Below are 21,314 nucleotides of genomic sequence, written 5' to 3'. Positions count from 1 at the left end.
ACAGACAGACCTGTGCTGTGATCATAGTCCATGCAGAGCTGTCATCTCTGTAGCTCCCTGGAGCTGACCCACATGAGGGACCACAGAGGCAGAGGTGATTTAGTTACCGCTCCTCTTTGCCTTACCTGGCCTTGAATATGGATAGAAAAAAATTTCCTTTTGCCCTTTAATTCAGAGTGCAACTTGAGGGTAATTTGACAGAAACATTTCCAGGTTATTCATAAACACAATGTCTGAATTTTGATTTTTTTCTATCAGTGAATTAAGAGCCACGATGGCTTACATATTAATTATTGAAAGAAACAAACTCTCATCATTAATTTTCCAAATAAGATTTACTTTAGAAATATTTTTTCTTTTATTCTTTGAGAATCGCATACATGTATGCAATTGGTCATATTCACTCCCCATTCCCCTCCCCCACCTCCTCCCACATACCCTGCTACCATAGCTCCCTTTTTCTGTTTGTTGTTGTTGCTGTTGCTGTTTATAGTTCAGTGAATCCAAAATTAGTGCTACTCTAGTGTTGATGGATATGAAGCCATCCATTGGAACATGGGTAAACTACCAGAAACCAAACTCCTTGACAAATCTTGCTCTCCCTTCCTCAACAGCCATCAGGTGCTCTACTTCCTCAGCCCAGGGGATGGGGCTCCACAAGCATCTCTCCCACCCATGCTGGAATGTTGTCTAGCTAGATCTTGTGCATGTGAACATAGCTGCTGTGAGGTCATGAGTGGCACAGCATGGTGGTGTCAAGAAGACACTATTTTTTTATAGTTCTCCCCGACTTCTAGCTCTTAAAATCTTTCTGTCCCCTAGTCTACAATGTTCCTTGAGTCTCAGAGGCAGGAGAATGGTATTGATGACTCAGTTAGGGCTGAGGACTCCATGGACACTGCCCTGTGGTTTGACCAGTTGAGAATCTCTGTATGAACCACAGTTCGCTGAAAGAAAGAAAAAAGCATCTCTGATGAGGACTGAGTGCTGATCTAATCTGTTGGTTCATAGATAAGCATTTAGAAGGCAGTTTGAGACTACAACATTTTGGCAGAATAACAGTACTAAGTTCTCCCCTAGGACCTATGAACTGTCCAGCCAGCCAGAGATTCTTGGCCAGATTTATAGTACCTGCACTGAGTTTTCTCCTGTGGAGCAGGGCTTAAGTCCAATTTGAAAGCAGTACACGATCATACTAGTATTGCATACATCTTGCATCTTGTGAGCCCAATCATTATTGTAGCTCAGAGCATTGACAGCCAGGTAAGACTATTGATGACTTTCTCCTCCAGTACCCTGCATAACGCCTTTCAGTACTGTGACAGTCAGCTGGAGGAAGCTTTGGGGCTGGTATCTGTTTGTTTGTTTGTTTGTTTGTTTGTTTGTTTCTTGTGCAGTGATCATCATGTGAGCACAAGGGCAATGACAATGGCATGTATTGTTTGGTTTTGTGGACACTGCCCTATTTTTGGTTTGAAAAGAGCAAGAGAAACTTAGGCTAATGATTATTTACAAGGAACTCATAAATGAGTAAGAAAAGAACAGGACTACCATGTCAGTAATTCTTCACACATAGCTGACTGTATTCTGAAAATCTTTCTTACAATTTATCATCAAAATTCATTTAAAAAATGAACTACAAAACAGCTCAGGCCTGAAAATTAGAGCTGGTGATTGTTGAGCAGAAGAAATCTGAGCGTTTGATGGTTGCAGGTACACTAACTCCCACCTGAACACAATGGACACTTTGTCTTGACTCAAGAGAGCCAATGTGTTTAGTATAGCTATTGTTAACAATAGAGGGCAAGTTGGATTTGAAACCCTGATGTAATTTTTCTCACCTGAAAACAGAAGAAAAGTGTTAGGCAGAACAGCATTTTGCAGACAGGTATCATCATAGTGGCATTTGGTTCAGAAATTAGAAAAATTACCTAGTAGTGCCTATTCAAATGATAGAAATGAGGCACTTGTGTGGTCTTTAATTGACATTGGAGCTCTTTCTTGACATATTCATTTACCAAAAACAAAAGAAACACATCTTCAAAATGATTCTGAGCGCCTGCTTTGGGCAGAACATGCTGTGAGGTATTGGGAAATAATCATTTGTTCAGATGAATCTAGTATCTCCCCACCTATACCCCACATCTGGTATGGTCCAACTTGAACAAAGCCAACAGGGCCCCTTTTCATGTGTCTTAATTTTATTTGGGGAAGACCACTTGTATGATAGTAAGCTAACAACATATCTCAGCCAACAAATTCTAGTCATGACAGGGACAGAGAATTTCAACAGTCATGTGATGGAGAGAGACAATGTAAATCAGGTGGAGGACAGTGAAAAGGTCCCTTGACACTAAAATTGAGATGTGAGTAGAAGTAAGGGCCAGCTCCATGCAGATAACTTGGGAAAGTAGCTGTCCCCAGGGTTCTAAGGCTGGGCTTAAGCCTGGGGATTCTAAAAGGGACGAAGATGGCAGCTTACAGGTGGACAGGGAGACAGATGTGTTCAGAGAATGGAAGCAGCAGGGCAAGGGCTTGTAAAGCCGATCTTTATCATTTATTCTAAGCTGGTGGGCATCCACCGGAGGATTTCAAATGGTGACATTTGAGGATCAGCGTCACACTTTTAAAAGGTCTCAAATTCTCCAAACGTGGAGTTCAGGGGAGAAAGTGGACACGCAGATGGAGAAGTAGAAGGTAGGGGATTCTGTATGTATGATGGGGAAAGTGTCAACTGGATTTTGTCATGGGTGAACTAAAGGGACAAGGAGTGAATGGAAATGAAATCAAGAATAGCCCTGATCTTGATTAGATGCTCAAGTGTAATCTGCATAGATTCCAAACTTCCTCACATTCAAAGTGGCCCAGATGGATTTTGTGTCTGTCTTCCTTCTGGGGATCTGATTCCACCCGCTACTCATCATCACCTCCTGGCTGCATTGGTTTCCATCCTGTCTTAAAGACTTTTGCAGGGTACATTTCCTCCAACAAAATGTCCCAAAAATATGCTCAGCACTGTTTCTCTCAACAGACATATAACAACTTAAATGCCCCATTCTCCATAGGTCTTCCTTAATGACAGTGCCAATGCCTCTCCCTGTGACATTTCCATGTCACAATAAACAGAGAGTGTAATCTTTGGTCTTGTGTGCTTTCTTGGCACAGAGAAGATGGCCTCAAATGCTTTCTTCATCCTTGCTTCTCATACATACCCTTGAACTATTCAAACACATGGTCCTTGAAGAGAGCAGGGTAACAAATTAACAGCAAATCCATGGTCACAATTATAATAAGAATTACAGAGGTTGTTTTATTGTACAGGATTCTTTTGGCTACCTGGCCAAACATCCCAATTGTCGTGCTAGAAACCCCATCCAATGACTGAGGGAACCGGATGCAGAGATCCACAGCCAGGCCCCAGGTGGAGCTTTAGGAGTTCAATTGGTGAGAAAGAGGAGGGTTTGTATGAGTGAGAATTGTTGAGACCAAGATTGAAAAAAGCACAGGGACAAATAGCCAAATGAATGGAAACACATGAACTATAAACCAATAGCTGAGGAGCCCCCAACTGGATCAGGCCCTCCAGATAAATAAGACAGTTGATTAGCTTGATCTGCTTGGGAGGCATCCAGACAGTGGGACCTGGTCCTGTCCTCAGTGCATGAACTGGCAGTTTGGAACCTGGAGCTGATACAGGGACACTTGGCTCAGCCTGGGAGGAGGGGACTGGACCTGCCTGGACTGAATGTACCAGGATGAACTCAATCCTCGGGGGAGTCTTTGCCCTGGAGGAGATGGGAATGGGGAGTGGGCTGGGGGGAAGGCGGCGGGGGGGGGGGGGAGGGGAGAGAACAAGGGAATCCATGGCTGATATGTAAAATTAAATTAATAAATTTAAAAAATGAAAAAAAAAAGAATTACAGCATTTGTGTGATGGAGAGAGGCTGGAAAGACACTGGGAAAGTATATGGGGGCAGAGAAAACTTTCTATGCAGAATGGTGCTCAAACTAAAATTTAGGTGATGGGAAGGGATATTAGGTCTTCGCTGACTCTAAGGGATTTAGTACCAATTCTCTGTTCCTCCAAGAAATAGGGAGGTGCTTTGCTCTTCCTCCTTAACAGTCCAGTGGAGAACACTAATTGCTAATGAGGATCAAATTAAATATCTAGCTTCCTAACTTGCAAAGTATGGCTCTGACCTTGGGCTGATTATCTAAGTACTTGTAAATGCAGTAGCCTTTGTCCTTCCATAGACACTGATTTATTTTCTTAGTAAAGTGACTATCATATGTGATGAATGTCAAGTAAAGGGTAGGTTCTACAGATGGAGAAAGACCACTCTAATAGCACAAGATGGGACTAAAGAGAAGTGTGGCCTTGGGCAAGCTTTCTCAGAGGCAGACAGAGGTGTTAGTAGTGGTTAGCTAGACCCTGGGGACAGGAGTGGCTGGATTTGGTCCCGTCTGTTGTGTGCTTTAGCTCAGTGATATAGAGCAAGACTCTCAGTCTCAAAAGACTTCCCTTTTCTCTGCATGGTTAAGAGAAGATATTAAAACCTGCTCCTGGGGACTGCTGTGAACTTTAAATGCAGACCCATGATTAGAGTTTCTCTCACCTTCTGAAACGTAGTGGAAATGAATTACTTCTAGGCTTATCTTTCTTCATGGGGCAAACTCCCCCTTTCCCCTTGCAGTTCCTGAATGGCACAGCTTGCTGATGTCTCGTGTCCAAGAAGAACCTGTAATGCAGGCTTTCCTTACTCTTGTGAGCCTGTAGTCTTGCCTCAGAGTGAGCAAGAGCCTTGGTTATAATAATCACACAGCTGCCACTAATCCAAGTCTGTCAACACCACTGTGAGCCCCTCTGTGCCAGTATGAGTGAGTTCCATAGTCCATGTGATTCTCGGTTGACATGAGTGCATTGCCCTCTTAAGAATGAGCACAGGCCTGGCTAAGTGCTTTGAGAGAAGTTCCAATCCCAGAGAGAGACATGTGAGTCCTGACTGTCCTCAGGGACAGGCTGGCCCCCCGGGCTTCACTTGATGCAGGCTAGGCAGTTTGTGCTCCACACCATTTGCACCTAGGTTTAATTTCCAAGAACATTTTGCCAATCACGATGTTAACATTTCTTCATGATTTCAGTTCTACACAGGGGGGGTTACTGCAGCCCTCGGGGGAGTACTCTTTGCTTTCTTCTGGTTCCTTGTTATCTTTTGACAGTTTCCAGTGAGGAGAAGTGGCAGTGTGCAGGCGAAGTTTTAGATGTTTCAAACAGGCTTCAGCACTTGGCATGGACTTTTCACACTTAGTAGAATCCCCCGGATATTAAACTTCTGTGAATTATCACAATCATCAAATGAGTCTTGTAGCATGAATCCTAAAATAAAAAAAAAATGGGAGCCAGATATTGGGGTGAATGCTGAAAGATCAGAGAAACAGAACAAACCACAGATAACCTCATCTCGACAATTCCTCAGATGATCTTGTTTCCTCAAACTGGAAGCCTCTGAGTCCTCATCAAAATGGATTTCAGCTGAAATGCTGTTAAAAGCCTAAAAGCTTAACAGGCTCTAGTTTCTGGTCCTCACGTCTTATATACCTTTCTGCTTTCTGCCATCACTTCCTGGGATTAAAGGCGTGTGTCACCATGCCTGGCTGTTTCAAAAGTTATCGGGGACTAGGGGCGGTCCAGCCCCTCGATAGTCCCCTCCCAGGGTCTGGGAAGAATCTACAACCAGCTGATAATTAATCTTTGTTGAGAAGATGTTGAGAAGAAATGAATCTATGTACACGAAACTCCTTAGTCCATACACTTTATTATTCTGTGATAGTTCTCTCTATATACAGCTTCTATTCTGCTCTCATGTCTAGCTCCTTTCTTGCCTGATTTCTGTATATTTATCTACTGTCCCCTCTAGGTTCTATCTTAATTCCTTCATCTAGTTCTGTCCCTTCTAGGTTCTCATCTATCTAGTTCTTTCCCCTATCAGCTCCTCTCCTGTCTCCTTCTCTCTCATCTGGCTCTTCCTTACCTTGTCCTTCTCCATCTGGCTCTTCCTCATCTTCCATCTCATTCCTCTAGTCCTCTCTTTTAGCCCTCCATTCTAGTTCTTCCCCATCTCAGTTTGTTCCTCTCAAGTTCTTACCCATCTAGTTCTTCCATTCTCTTTTCTCTTCTCCCCCCTGTGCCCTAGAAGCCCCGGTATACAAAGGGAGGGTCCGAGCTAAATTGTATAAAGCTATACTTAACATCTACCTCTCCTAGGTGGTGTCTCCTTGTGGAATTTACCGTAAGTCAGGAGACTTGCATGTGGGCTGTTATCATTGTTAGTCCTCGAAAGTTGGGCGCCTACATGGGTGGTGTTCCCTGTAGTCCTTGAAAGTGGCTAAGGGAGATAATCTGATTCCAGAGAAAGCCTTTCCTGAGGCTATTCTCCAAATACCTGGAATGTGTATATATGTTCAGAGAGTGATCAGTCTACACTGTTAGTCCTTCTTAGGGGAAAGTCAATTGGAAAAACTATGAAGGCACACATGATTTTCATAACAGAATACAGCTGATATATAACAAGCCAAGTAACACCAAAAACTCCTTGGGATTTGGCTTCCTCTGGAGGAATTCCCTGATCCCTCCAGGTAGTGACTTTGCCATAACCAGCTGAGTTCTTATGATATATTCCTGCGGCCTGCAGCACAATGTGGCTTTGAACTCACAGAGATTCAGATGGATCTCTGCCTCCTGAATGCTAGGATTAAAGGCATGTGCTACCATGGCCTAAACCTATGTTTGATATAGTGGCTGTTCTGTTCTCTGACCCCTAGATAAGTTTATCGGTCTGCACAATATATCAGCCACAGAGTCCTATAATAGCGAAAACTCCTAGACTTGAGCATCCATCACAACAACCAATTAACAACACATTAATGCACTGCTCAAAGGTTGTAAAATACAAGTTTCAGTAGACTAGCAAGCAACATGGCACTGGGCATTTCTCCCTGCCTGTGTATTTTCTCCTTAAAAGAAAAGTTCATGCATGTATACTGTATTTACACCATTTCCACACTCTCTCTTCCCTTTCATGCCTCCTGTGCTCTCCCCAACTGTCTCTCAAATTCATGGTCATTTTATATATAATTATTACTCATATATAAAGAAACAAAACCTGCTGAGTCCCTTTAGTACTGCTCACATGTATATGCTTTTAGGTTGGACCATTTGGCATCATTAACCACTTAGCCGGCTCATCAATTAGGGAAGAGCCATTAATTGCCTGTAGTTCTTCAACTAGGAGTTGCGGCTCCTGAAATTTCTCTCATCCACCTTGGCTTGTCAACGGATGTGGTCATTTTCAGATCTTGTTTGGGTAGCTATAGTTTGGAGCTATCATGGGCACAGCTTTCCCTGTCATATAGAGAAGACACAATCTCGGAGCAGAAATCCTGTTTCTCTGGCTCTTATAATATTTTCACTCTCTCTTCCATGGTGTTCCCTTAGCCTTAGGTATAGGGGTTGCCTTGTAGATAGATGTATCAGCTGGGTCTGTGTGGTGGTAATCTAATTGTACTGAAATATTATTTTGATTGTATGTTAATAAATAAAGTTGTCTGGGGGTCAGAGCTATTACAGCCATAGCAAGAGTGTGGCGGTGGTGGCACACGCCTTTAATCCCATAGATATCTGTGTGTTCAGGGTCAGACCTATTAGAGCCATAGCAAGAGTGTGGCGGTGGTGGCACACGCCTTTAATCCCATAAGATCTCTGTGTGTTCAGGGATACAGTCAGCATTGGAGACATATGCCTTTAAGACCTAGGGGGCTGTACATTCAGACAGTGATGAGGCAGTCATGTGTTTGGGTTTACAACCAATGAGAAGGCAGAACAACATACTATAAAAAAACGAACCGACAGGAAGTAGGTCTCTTTTCGCGAAGCTGGGACAGCAGGAGGAAAGGTGAGATTTTAGCTCTGAGCTCTGACCTCTCGGCTTTCTCTTTTACATTGTTTCTGTGTTTCTTATTTAATAAGACGGTTGGTTACATCTACAGGTCTGGGCACCCCATGGTGAGTTGTTCTCTGTATTTTGACTAGCTACAGCTTTCTGTAATGGTCTCTATCTGCTGCAAAAAGAAGGTGGTTTGCTGAGGGCTGTGTACTGCACTTACCTGTGGGCAAAGGATAAGCATTTAGAATGCAGTTAGAGATGACACAGGTCTAGGTTTCATGGCCTCAACAGCCACAGGTAGTTGGCTAGGTCTACAGTACTAGGCATAAATTCCATTCTATTGAGTGGGTCTTACATCCAATCAGACAGCCTGAGGTTACTGCCAAGATACGAGCTCCACTATTGCACATTTAGAGATGTCTTGCTGTGCCGGTCATTACGGCTGTTCGTCACTGTAAGAGCTGGTTGGACTATTAATTGTTGTTTGTTTGTTTGTTTCCTTAACAGCTTTCACACCACCTTCTGGTGCCATAAGAGCTAATTCTCAGAGAGGAAGCTTCCAGGTCCGTTCGTGCACACTTCCTCCAAGTCTGTTATGATGGCTTCAACCATAGGGACTTACCTTCAAATTCTGGGTGGCAACTGGGGGCAACAGCTAAAGCCTGTATTGTTTGGGGAGTTGCTTGGATTCCCCTGACCAACAACTCAAAAGTACCAACACGTTTGGTACTGGAGTTTTGTTAAGTAGTCTATGGGTCCTTGGGGAAGAATTCTCACTACCAAGTAGTATAAGTTCAGTTAAACTACACACACACACACACACACACACACACACACACACACACACATACACTTTCAAACATCCTTAGTGTTAATTAACCTTCTTCCCACCCTCTCCTTCGGTCTTCTCCTACCTTTTTCCCCTAATCAGTTTCCCCATTTCCCATTTGTAGTATCCGCCATTATCTGCTTCTTTTCATTTCTAAGTTCTCTGGCTGATGGGAGTGAAGGCAGAAGCTGCTGAGGAAGCAGCTCCCTGGCTTCATTTGGCGTCTGCAGAGACTTGCTGCCCTCCAGTCAGGAGGCTCTGGGGGAGGTGGGAACCCAAGGCTCCAAAACAGATGCTCCCTGTCAGAGAGTGACAGACGTGAAAGCCGGTGATGAATGGGGGAGAGGAGCTCACGCTTCACGGCACTCTGCTTTTAATGATCTGAACAGAACCACTGCAGCGTGAGGTGTTTCCAAATTAAACAAAAGGAAACTTCCCTCATACACAGATGCAACACTCTCTCCAGATTATCTGAGTAAGGTCCAGGAGACATGAACGCATCACAGTGTGGAGGAGGACTGTGCCTTAGAGACGCCGCTGTGCGCTTTCCTCGCCTCCTGCCTGAATCGCGACGTTAGACACCGAGGAGATTGGGACAGCTTCACTGTTTCTCATAAGTGAAATTTTATTGTCTACTGCTTCACAATCTAGATTGTTATAACAGGAAAGAGTGGCAATGATAGGTAATGGAAATTTCTAATTGTATTTCTTTCGAAAATTCTAGCTGCAAAGATAATCCTTTTACGGGGAAACAGAAGATAATTTTGAGGAAACAATCTGTAGAAAGGACGAAAGGGGGACATTGGAAACTCTCCAAAGCAGTACTGTAAAGGGGACTTATGAGTAACACAGACTAAAATTTTCAGGTTAATAATTGTCTTTGCCATCACAGTGCTAGATTATCAGCTGGAATTGCTCGCAGACGAATAAAGAGTCCCACACTGACCCACTTTGTGAGGATATTTTCTTATAGATGAGACCCAAGATAAGAATTTACAACCAACCAACACCATCTTGTTCCAGTGATACTCTCTTTGCTCAGATCTGTCCAAAAAAAAGTAAGTGGAAAAGAGTTCTAATCCAGGTCACTCTACAGAAGCACACTCCAGCACGAGGTACCTTAATTGTCCACTTATTGCTGCCTCATCCATATATCACCCCTCCAGGGAAGAAAACAGATAGGGAGTTGAACTCTTCATTGACTCTTCTTCCCTAAGCCTATACTGAATACAGCCTTACCATCTTACCAATGTCCTCAGTGTCCATCCCCCTAAATAGAATCCCAGAGATATGGGGCCTCAGTGTTCGCACCAGGTGGAAACTTTCACAGAACCAAAGAGTGTAATCATTTCTTTGCTTCAAATATGCAGCTACAGTGGTAGATTTAAATTTTGATTGTGTAATAGAACACAGTAGTTCCTTTTTCTTTAATGAGCTTAGAGATGTGAATTCTCACTGCATCTTAAGGAGGGTGTCAGAATGGGCATCAGATTGGTTTAAACAGAGCTCACAAAAGCCAAGATTTGAGTGGCAAATTGTGATCATGTAGAAGGTGAGCACTGAAGACATGCAGCCCTGCGTTCAAATGTGACCTGATGAACTAAGGACCATGAACAGAACAGATTAGCTTAATTCCCATTTAAAAAAAAATAGATGAAAATAATTACAGCATTGAGACTCAAAGCTGTCACAAGGATCCAGCATACCAATATATATATAAGGCATTTTGATAATAGTGGTAAGTGCCAAGATGTATTCATGTCATTATCTGCATTAATAACTTTTTATAAATTTTAAGGTTAATACCAGGTGTTAATCTAGGACCAAATAAATGTTCAGCAGGTCTGCAAACATGCAACGGTAGTTATTTCAAACAAATAAATGACTCCACCTTTTAAGAGACCAATGTCATAACTACTTGGAAACTGCATTATCAGGACATTCCTTGTAGAAATTTGTGAACATATTGGTAAGAATTTCTAGTGTTTTTTTTAAAAGATGATTGTAAGTGGTTTGACCCACCTTTGTGGATCTATCTGGGTCTTGATGGTTGTCTAGAGTTGTAAAAACACCACTGAAATGTGTCCTGGTATCTTCCCCAAAGCTAACCTGAAATGAGGGCATTTCTTGACTTTTCTTCTTTCAACAAGAATGTTTCATTTTTCTTTCAGAAGGGAAACAAACTTGCTTGTGATGGTTTTATGAAAGGTGATGTGGGAGGAAGACAAGTGTGTTCCTGAGCTTTGGAGATCTGGTGAGTATTGTAGTTTCCCAGGAAATGAGTAAAGCAACTTGAATGGCCCAGATTCCAAACTGGACCCCCTTCACCAGCAGGGCAAACCAATGCTTCATAGGGTGGGAGAAAGGTGTTATGGGTTGTACTGCAGCCAGTGAAAAAACATCTAGAATTCACAAAGAACTGCCAAAAAAAAAAAAAAAAAGTAAATAGACCTGGTAATCAACAATGAACTAATACAGCTCACTGAATGCATTTGCTCCATTAATCCATTTAGAAAAAGTGATTGTTACATTGGTTTTGAAGAAAGCAGTTGTATTTCCTGATCCACACCTCATTTTCTTGCATTTAAAACTACATCCAATCATTCTATTACATTGTTATTTAATATGTATACTGCACTGTTATACATAAAAAGAATGGTTTTTTAAAAATTCATCTTTAGAATAATGGACTATAAGGAAGTCCTTTGTAGACCATTTGTCCAACACCAACTGTGCTTCAGGAGCTGCAGGAAGGTTTATTTTCATTCAGAATTAGCCAATGCAATGGCAGTGAATATTTCCCAGCACTGCGAAAGTTTGTCTCCCTGGAGACCTGTTCAACTGCTTCAGGCCTGTCTTTGAAATAAGAATTTGTTCGCATTGCTATTTCTTACCTGTATCTAGCAGCTTAAAACAAACAAACAAAAACAAAACAAAAACCCTCTGTTCTATGTTTCCAGTTCATTTAACCGTTTCATATTAAACATCTCAAGTATGTGTTGTTCACTTACCACAAGGAGATATGAGAAAAGCCAGGTGGTGATGTCTGCAGGTGCTGTAGAGAGGTCAAAGAAGAGAAATCTTAGCTGAGGAACCCAGGCCCTTTGTAACTGTCACCAAGCATGCTTGGAGGGGAACAACTGCCTGTTTGGGGTCGGGGCAGAGCCACAGTCTAGCATACTCTTTCAAAGCTATGTGTGATGCAAGCATTTCTAAGTATGTCATGAAGAAAAAACTCAAGAGTTCCCTCTGTCCCCAAGATTTGCAGAAAACTCAGGAAGCACATAGTTTTGTCACCTGTGAGTGGTTTAATTATAATGCTGAAATGGTTTTCCACTAAGCAACATATCAGCTATGTTAACAGCCACCCAGCATCCTTGTTCTGAGGTACATTCTCTGTTTTCTGTTCACACCAGTGAATACTGAGAATAAAAATACAAAATACTTTTCTGGGCGTTGAAAGTGTAAAGGTTGATATTTTCTCATGTCTAGGTGGATTTCATTCTTAAATTTTAATATTAACACAAGAAACTAAGGAGAATAGTCAAACCGAAACCCATCATGATAAACCCTCCAAAGTAACCAAATAGCTTGGTTTTACTGAGTTACACCACCAAATTTGAAGACCAAAGTGTATCATAGACTTGTGCTGTGCAAAATTCCCCAAACTTGATCAATGGGGTGTTGTGAATTTAAAGTAGTAAGGGGAGGAGATCCCATTTCCAAAAGAGTAATTTATCAGTCTAAAGCCTTATTATATGAAAATATATTTTATCAAACACTTTGCACTTAAAAGGAAAGATTTTTCTTCATATACAAAATGAATTAACACCCTCAGTGAGATCAAAACACAGCATACGTGCACAACAGATTTCATGCACCTGAGATGATGCCTCAAACCCCGGAAACACACACCATGCTAAGAAAGTCTAGGAAGAAATTAATGAGGTTTGTGGTGCAACGTGAAGTCATCTGCCCATATTGAAACAAGTTTGTGAAACCGTTGGGGAATGTTGGCACTTCAGTGTGAAGTGTGACAGAAGGAAGTTGGCAAATCCCAACACTGTCTGAGACTATAGCATGTAGCACTCCAGAGTTACCACCTGTGTTTGCACAGTGTCCAGATATGATCTGACTTTTTAAAAGAAATTTTATTTTAAGAGAGATAGAAGCAGTAACTGCAGGGTTACTAGCTTTAGCTCTCTCCACCCAGGCCCTATTAGTGCTAAGATCACAGAATTAATTGGTGGATGATTAAAACCTTTAGACTTTCAAAGCTGTAGCAAATAACTCACACACTGCAAAGCGCAAGTTCCCTGCTTTGTTTTCAGATATCTTCACTTCATTTCCTTATTTTTTTTTTTTTTTGCTTCACAGTATAAGTTGGCAGAGACTTCTGGTGCTGTTTTTCACAGACTGCAAGTGAGAAGATGACAAATTCCACACTGCCAGAGCAGGCGTAGATGTGTCCTGAAGTAGAGCCTCTCTAAGGGTCCTGAGTACCACGAGCTTCCCACCTGACTGAAGAAGTCGGACATTATCAGGAGAGCTTGCACGCAAGCAGTGAATTGCATTATTTATCCCCCTTAGTCTCTGGTTGCTGAGGTGACAGGTGGGAAGCCATTTGCAATCCCTCACTCTGGGAAATGATGGTTGTTTCCAGTCTTGAACTGGTTGTCATGGTACCCAGAGTCATGTGACATTTGGCTCTCTGTCTCCAACTGTTCCACTTTGGGCAAAGTGACAGCTTATTTCCTGATGGACACCTGGAGATTTAGTCATCATTCATTCTCCTGCAACTCATCTGAAAACCCTGCACATGGAAGACAGAGTATCTCACAGACAGTATCTATCTCATAGACAGATAGTATCCCATAGACATATGGTATCTCACAGACAGTATCTCATAGACAGATAGATGATATCTCATAGACAAACAGATAGTATCTCATAGACAGACAGATAGTATATCATACCTTCACTACAAATAATTCACTCTGAAGGGTCATCTTTCAGGACCCCCTTCCACCCACATCATCACATGCCAATTTCCTTGAAACCCTTTGAGCCCATGCTGTATTGGAAATGTAAATAGTCCTCTCTGGAACATTGGCTTCTCCCCCAAGAGTTGTCTTTGCAATTCAGGAATTGGAATGTAGAGGAATTTGGTTTCATTCTGTATTTCAGTCTGCCGACTCCACCAAGTGTTCTTCCTCCAATGAGCTTCTGCTGTGTGGGTGAATTTTAACTGAGAAAGATCTATAAGCATTCAGGATTCTGCAAGCATCTCTAGATGTTGTATATGCTAGGCAGAGAGACTGGTGCATGAACAAATAGTTCTTTGAAAGATCATTCTGGGAAAGAAAACAATATAACACAATTTCCTAATATCTTTACATTAAACAAAATGTTTTGCCTGATTTGTGTTTATCATTAAACAATAATCCCATCTAAAGGAAAGGGAATTTTTAAGAAATACATTGTGTTCATTTCTCCAAGATATCTGGTAGCACATAAAGATAATGGCTGAAAAGTGACCGTCTTGGACCCAAGAGTACTGAGGCCAATACCCTTCCCCACAGTGCCAAGTCTCCCCTCACTCACACCCTGAGATTCAAAGCATCTGGCTGGATGTCTTTTAAGAGGTAGGCTTTGAGGAGATATGTGCTCAAATCCAATGAAATGCATAGATTACAGCAACTCTCCATGCCCTTTAGGGCCTTTTCAGAGATGTGAATTCCAGGCTTTTATTTGGATACAGAATTGCTATGAGCTTATCCAATGCACTGTGGCCCTGATCCTGCCAGGTAAAGTTAAACCTGGTTCTCAGCCTGTCCTCTTAGAGGGACTTACAGAGATAATGGCCTGACATTGCCAGCAACATGACCAGTAGTCCCACTATGACACAGACTTGACATGTAGTTAATTTGACACAGTTTGAAGATCATCTGGCTTTATGAAAATAGGGAGTTATCATTTTGAATTTATAAAACTTACTTGTAAAACATTATTTATATTATCATAAACTTTCTGACAGGAAGAGGGAGAAGGAGGCAGAGACAGTAATTAGTCCCCCAGTGCCACCTAACAACTGCATTCAATGCGACTGTTGCAACTTCCCACATGCCAATGGGTTGGTGGCCATGTTCCTACTCTTGTTTACTGATCTGTGTTATAATGTGATTCGCTTTATAAAAAACAAGATGGTAAAATCTTCTGCTGGCAGATGACACTTAAGTGTTGCTTGGCAAATGAATTATGGTGGCTGTCTCCACTCACTAGGGGCACAAGCTGAGCCTTGGTACTCTTCTTAAAATACCCACACATTTGCATGTTGTCATGTCTGGTGAGCCAGTTCTCAGTCTCTTAGTGCTCAGATACATGGCCTCCTGTCAGATTCAAACACAATGGAAGGCAGAAGGCACAAAAGTCAAGTGTTTTAGTCATAAAACATTCCACAAGTGATGTGAGGAAATCTGTTCCGTCACTGCCTGCCCATGACCTCTCCTCTCCCACAGACCTTCACCCTTTTATTCTGCAACGATGGTCCTGGTCTTCTGAGTACTTATTCCCTTTCCCCAGTAGGGAGATTCTGATCTGTGTCAGGAGATGGTGCTACAGGGTCACTGAATGACTCAGTGGAGGCCAGGCTGTGGGTCAAAGATGACCTTCCAGCAAGCTTGTGAACAGTCCTGGCTCATGGAAACCTGACCATAATGCTTAGCTTGTCAGCTGCGGGTCGCCTCTGACTAGGGGCTCCCCTTTACTTACTTTATGGCATCCAAAGGTTTAAAAACACTCTCTCCAACAAAATCCTAGAAACATGGGCTTGTGACCCCTCCTTGGCTGGCCAAAGCCTAGACTATTCGTCACTCCTTTGTGTTTATGTGTACATATGGATGCATGTACATACATGTAACTGTGCATATGTATATGTATGTGTGTGCATATGTGTATGTATCCTTCCCTTTCAAATGCTAAACAACTTTGTCTCAAATATACAAACTAGAAGGAAAATATTCACATCCTCAGCTCACTTACTGTCCTTTTAAATCCATCTTACAAAAGATGGCCAATGCTCATGGTGGCAGGTAGAAAGTCTGGAATTGACAGTGTTTTGCCTGGGGACTTGCATCAAAATTCCATAGATTAGGTAACATGAACATTTGTTATGTCTCACAGTGTTGGATGTCAATACAAAGTCCAAGGCCAAGATGCCAGTAGATCATGTGAGCTACAGGTGGCCACCTTATTGTGTCCCGAGAGTGGAGAGAACAAATTTTGGTTTTTGTCTCTATTAGGGAGTCCCCATCTCCATTGAACTCACCATCTAAATTTACTCACTTTTAAGGACTCTGCTTCCAAATATCATCACATTAGGAGCAGTGATTGAACACATGGATATGCAGGTGTTTTTTTGGTATGTATGAGTGGAATGAGTCGGTATTTATTTCATAACATACATGAGGGATTTCCAGAGTCAATCCCTGAGCTCCAGTTTGAAATGCAAACTGTAGACAACTTCTAGTCTGTCTTGGCTCATATCTTCACTAGAGTTCTACTGCTGTGAATGGATGCCATGACTATTGGTGAATTATTTAGGCCACTCCATGTAGTTAAAAGGAAGATTTATTTAGTAGATAACTTACAAATGAAGGGATAAGTAGGTCTCGGGGTCTGGAGAAGGTGTATCGCAGTCCAGCGGTGTTCTCTGGAGCTCTGCTCGGTCCACCTCCACTGTCTAGGGTCCAAGAACAGAGAGAGCACTGGCCCATCCTGATCTCGGGTCTCTCAGCACCTTCCTTGGCCCCGCCTTGTAGGCATGACAGTTGCGGAAGCCTCAATGGGGGTTGGAACTTCCAGATCAAAGCTGGAATGGTTGGACAGATGGCTCAGGGGTTAAGAGCACTGGCTTCTCTTCCAGAGGTCCTGAGTTCAATTCCCAGCACCCACATGGTGGCTCATGACCATCTATAACAAGATCTGATGCCCTCTTCTGGTGTGCAAGTATACACTCATATAGAAAATATAAATAAATAAAAATTAAAAAAAAAAAAGCTGGAATGGCTACCCACTACACATGACCACAGCAACTCTTATGAAGGAAAACATTTAATTGGGGCTGGCTTGCAGTTCAGAGGTGTAGTCCATTATCAACATGGTTAGAAGCATGGTGGCACACAGGCAGACATGGTGGTGGAGAGACCTGAGAGTTCTACAACTTGATCCACAGGCAGCAGGAAGAGAGTATGCCACATTGGACCTGGCTTGAGCATCTGAGACTTTGAAGCCCACCCCTAGTGGCACACTTCCTCCAACAAAGCAATATTTACTCCAAAAAGGTCAAGACCTCCTAATAGTGCCACTTCCTATGAGCCTATGGCGGCATTTTCATTCAAACTACCACAACCCATATAAAAGGAAAAGTTATTTAGGGTGCTTGTTTCCAACACTTGAGAACACAGAACTTCTACCTCTAACAATCATAACATATTATCCTTCAACATGAATCCTACCTTTAAGTTCTTCAGGACAAATGTCTGTGTTCCTCAGGTGGGTAGAAAAACAATCTAAATCCCAGGCTTTATTAAAACTCTGCAGCAGAAACATGTCAAACCTGAGTTGACAGATCCATAGAAGCATAAGCCACCTCTGGGGACTCAAAGAATCCCACAGCCTCACATCATCTTCAGATCAAGGAGCTGCCTCAATGCTGTAATGCCACCCACTGCTAGAAAGCAAATGTCACCTAATACCAAGTGAGATGAGCAATCACATTCATGACATACTAGAAAAGGCTGACCCTGAAAATGATCTAGGGTTTAAAACCACCAAAATGAGCTTCAGAATTCCATGGGTCATACTAAAGAATCCTTATAATGAAAGATTCCACCTTAACAACTTAAATTCTATTGACTTGTCGGCCCCTTGGGCATGGGATCAGTGGGAGTGAGTGGTTGGTGCACAAGGAAGGTAAGAGCAGGCTGTGCATACGAAGAAAACACAATGATGATACCTGTACAGTGTAGTGTAGTGTGTATATTATGTATAAAAGCCACAATGAGAACCATTCCATATGCTAACTAAAATATTAAAATAAAACGACCTGAACTATGTAATGTATTTTACGTGGAGAGTAACTAATAACATTTTTATACATTGTTTTCTCAACTATTTTTACATAACATATAATGAAATAGATAGGCTATTGGATGTCCTTAGAGTTTTCAAGTTCTAGACTGTAGAACTGTGAGTTATTACTACTTTTGTCGTGGCAACAATTTGATGAATATTCAAAAAAGTTCTCACAGGTAATCAATCAATACTGTTTTATGTCAGGATCCAAGAAACACTAGGCCACCTCGTGAGGGTGGTATAGAGTCAAAACAAAGGGGCGTTCATGTATAGACAACCCGCCTATACATTTGTTGATGGGTTTTTCTGGGATCTTCAGGAAGACATCCTATAGCTGAAGTAGGGTTTGGTGGTTTGAGTGAAAATGGCCCACAAAGGCTCGTACAGCTCAGTGCTTGGTCCTCGGTTAGTGAAACTCCTGGGGAAGATTAGAAGATTTGGCCTTGGAATAGGTGTGGCCTTGTTGGAGGTGGTCACTAGGGGTAAGATATAGGGTTTCAAAACCATTCCAGAACCAGTGACTATCATCTACCTTTCACTTGCAGTCCAGATTGTAAGCTCTCAGGTACTGTCCCCTCTACAATAGCTGTCCTCCTGCCTCTGTGCTCCCCACAGTGATGTTCACGGACTCACCTTCCGAAACCGTGAGCAAGCCCCAATTAGAGACTTCCTTTCTAAGTTGTCTTGGTTATTGAGACTTTTCACAAGAATGGAAGAGAAACTACGACATGGGAAATTTGTTTTATTTTTTATTGATTGGTAATAATTGTGTGTAGATGTAACCAATTGTCTTTTTAAAATAAGAAACACAGAGCCAATGTAAAAAAGAAAGCCGAGAGGTCAGAGCTCAGAGATAAAATCTTACCTCCTGCAGTGCTCCTAGCTTCCCCGAGAGAGAGCTACTTCCTGTTTGTCTGTGTTTAAATAGTCTTTCTGTTCTGCCTTCTCATTGGTTGTAAACCCAACCACATGACTGCCTCATCACTGCCTGTAAGTACCGCCCTCCAGGTCTTAAAGGCGTATGTCTCCAATACTGGCTGTATCCCTGAACACACAGAAATCTACCTAGCTCTTCTAACCACCACGCTCTTACTATGGCTCTAATAGCTCTGACCCCAGGGCAACTTTATTTATTAACATAAAATTAAAATCACATTTCAGTACAAATAAAATATCACCATAATTGTGCATAGGGTTCATGTATATTTAAATGCATGCAAGAAATGTACAATAATCAAATGCCACCTTTATTTATCCACACTCCCTGTCTTCTTTACAACCTCTAGTATCCACTGCTTTAGAGTCACATCAATTATTTTTAGCTCCCACATATGAGAGTGAACATCCAGCCCTTGACTTTCTGAGCCTGATTTATTTCACTTCATGTAATGTCCTCCAGTTCCTCCCACTTGTGCCACAAATGGCAGGATTCTGTTTTTCCCAATAGCTTGAATGTTCTATTGTGAAGACTTTCCATGTGTGCATTATCCATCTGTCTTTTGATGGACACTTAGACTTGTTCCCTTTTTTCCCTATTGTGGGTACTGTTGCAATAAACATAGATGTGCAGTGTGTCTGAGTTGATTGCATTCCCTTTGACTGGTTCCCAGGTGTGAGGCAGCTAGAATGTGTAGACCTATTTTTCAGTTTTTTGAAGAACTTCCATACTATATATCGCTTTCTAGAAGAAGTATATTAGGCTTATTTTAGCATGAGCCATACCTTAGATCTATCTATCTCTCTCTCTCTCTCTCTCTCTCTCTCTCTCTCTCTCTCTCTCTCTCTCTCTCCTTCCCTCCTTTTGCTTCTCTCTTTTCCTTTTCCTCCTTCCTCTCCTCCTTCTCTTTCCTCCACTTTCTCAGTTCACTCATATACATGCAGGACTTACACACACACACACACACACACACACACACACACACACACACACACCCCTCCATGGTGTGAGGTTTGTCGGAGAGCCCCAGAGATGTTCTGTCTACAGACATGAGGCAAGCTTCCTTGCAGGACCTGCTTCAGTACTCACTATGATTCTCTTTCGGGCCACTTATATAAACTTGTACAAGTTCCCTCCTAATCTGGATTTCTAATGGATAAAGAGTTCACAGTTCTATAGTCTGAAGATGGCTTTTAATATTTGATACACATTCTCAGAGCTTTGATCCAAGATCAAGATCATACATTAATGTATGTGGGAGTGACTCAAAAGCACGTGGATTTGCAAATGACTTCAAGTGACAGATTTCTTAACTAGCTCAACTTTATAATCTCATATTGTAAAAACAACTATCAAAATATCACATTATACCTCATAAACATATATTTACTTTTAATTAAATTATAAAAGTGTATAAGGCACAAAAATAAGCAAATATAAAATCCTGCTGGCATTCCTCTTCTGGCGGTCTCCACAGCATGAACTCTTTATCTATGAGCTCTGTGTTACTCTCAACCTAAAATTTTCCTTCCCCAATTTGCTGCTTTTTTCCATCATTTTAAGCTATTTTCATTCTCCATAGACCCTTAGCAACTTCAGAGAGTTGTGAGAATTATACCTGAAGATGCAACATGCAGTTTCCCTTTCTCTTGCATTGTCTTTCAGACAGCTTGAGATGTCTGGTCCCTCCAAGGACTTAAACAGTCAGCCCTAACAATTCCATGTTCACCATCTGTTGTCAAGACCCTTCTCTTATTGAATGTAGCAACCCACTGGTGAGATAGCTTCTCCTGTTAGCATATATTATGTGGCTCATTATCCAGGTGCTCCTAATTCTTAGTACGAATGTCTCTTCTTTCTTTTCACAAAAACACACTCAATGGTACCACAGTTCTCTCTCTGAGTAAATCATGTGCCATTGCAACATTTCCAACCAGGACTGATTTTTTCCAGATGTTTCTTGCTTGCAAACAATGCCCATCTACAGTAGAGCATGCTTCATTTCTCCCATTTCACCTTTCGGGGTTGGTTCTGAGTGACACTTCCTGAGATTTGGAACAAGCACCCTCATGTATATGACTGCCTACCCCCATTCCCAGTCCCATGGAAACAACTGCCATTGAGAGAGTCTCTACTCAGCCTGTCCACCCTCCAACCCCGTGTTACTTCCTTTTAATACCACAGTAGAAATGCTGGGCCAAATATGGGAGATGCAGCTGGGATGTTCAGAGTGAGCGTGCACTCTTTAAGCAGCCCATCTTGATGGAGAGACATCACTTGACAGCTTAAGATCACCAAGAAAAAGTCAAGACAGGTATATACTACATCAATTCACAACATTACTAAATACTAAACTTTTGCCGGGCGTTGGTGGCGCACGCCTTTAATCCCAGCACTCGGGAGGCAGAGCCAGGCAGATCTCTGTGAGTTCGAGGCCAGCCTGGGCTACCAAGTGAGCTCCAGGAAAGGC

The 21,314-nt window shown here is 42.1% G+C and overlaps 1 long non-coding RNA gene across 2 annotated transcripts in view; it reads right to left on the bottom strand.

The window, feature by feature from the left end:
* Positions 1–21,314, bottom strand: part of LOC121822689 (uncharacterized) — a 58,744-nt gene that overhangs the window by 5,749 nt on the left and 31,681 nt on the right. Inside the window, exons 3-4 of one of the 2 annotated variants that reach the window (XR_013044667.1) lie at positions 4,617–5,377; positions 446–947 (exon numbers count right to left, since the gene is read on the bottom strand). This is a non-coding gene — a long non-coding RNA (uncharacterized LOC121822689). Of the gene's footprint in view, positions 1–445; positions 948–4,616; positions 5,378–21,314 lie in introns of those variants that run through there. The other variant, XR_013044668.1, reaches the window with a different exon arrangement.

The sequence above is a fragment of the Peromyscus maniculatus genome, chromosome 15, assembly GCF_049852395.1.
Source record: "Peromyscus maniculatus bairdii isolate BWxNUB_F1_BW_parent chromosome 15, HU_Pman_BW_mat_3.1, whole genome shotgun sequence".
Taxonomy (NCBI): Eukaryota; Metazoa; Chordata; class Mammalia; order Rodentia; family Cricetidae; genus Peromyscus; species Peromyscus maniculatus.
The sequence above is the reverse complement of the archived record's forward strand: the minus strand, read 5'-3'. Positions and strand labels throughout refer to the sequence as shown.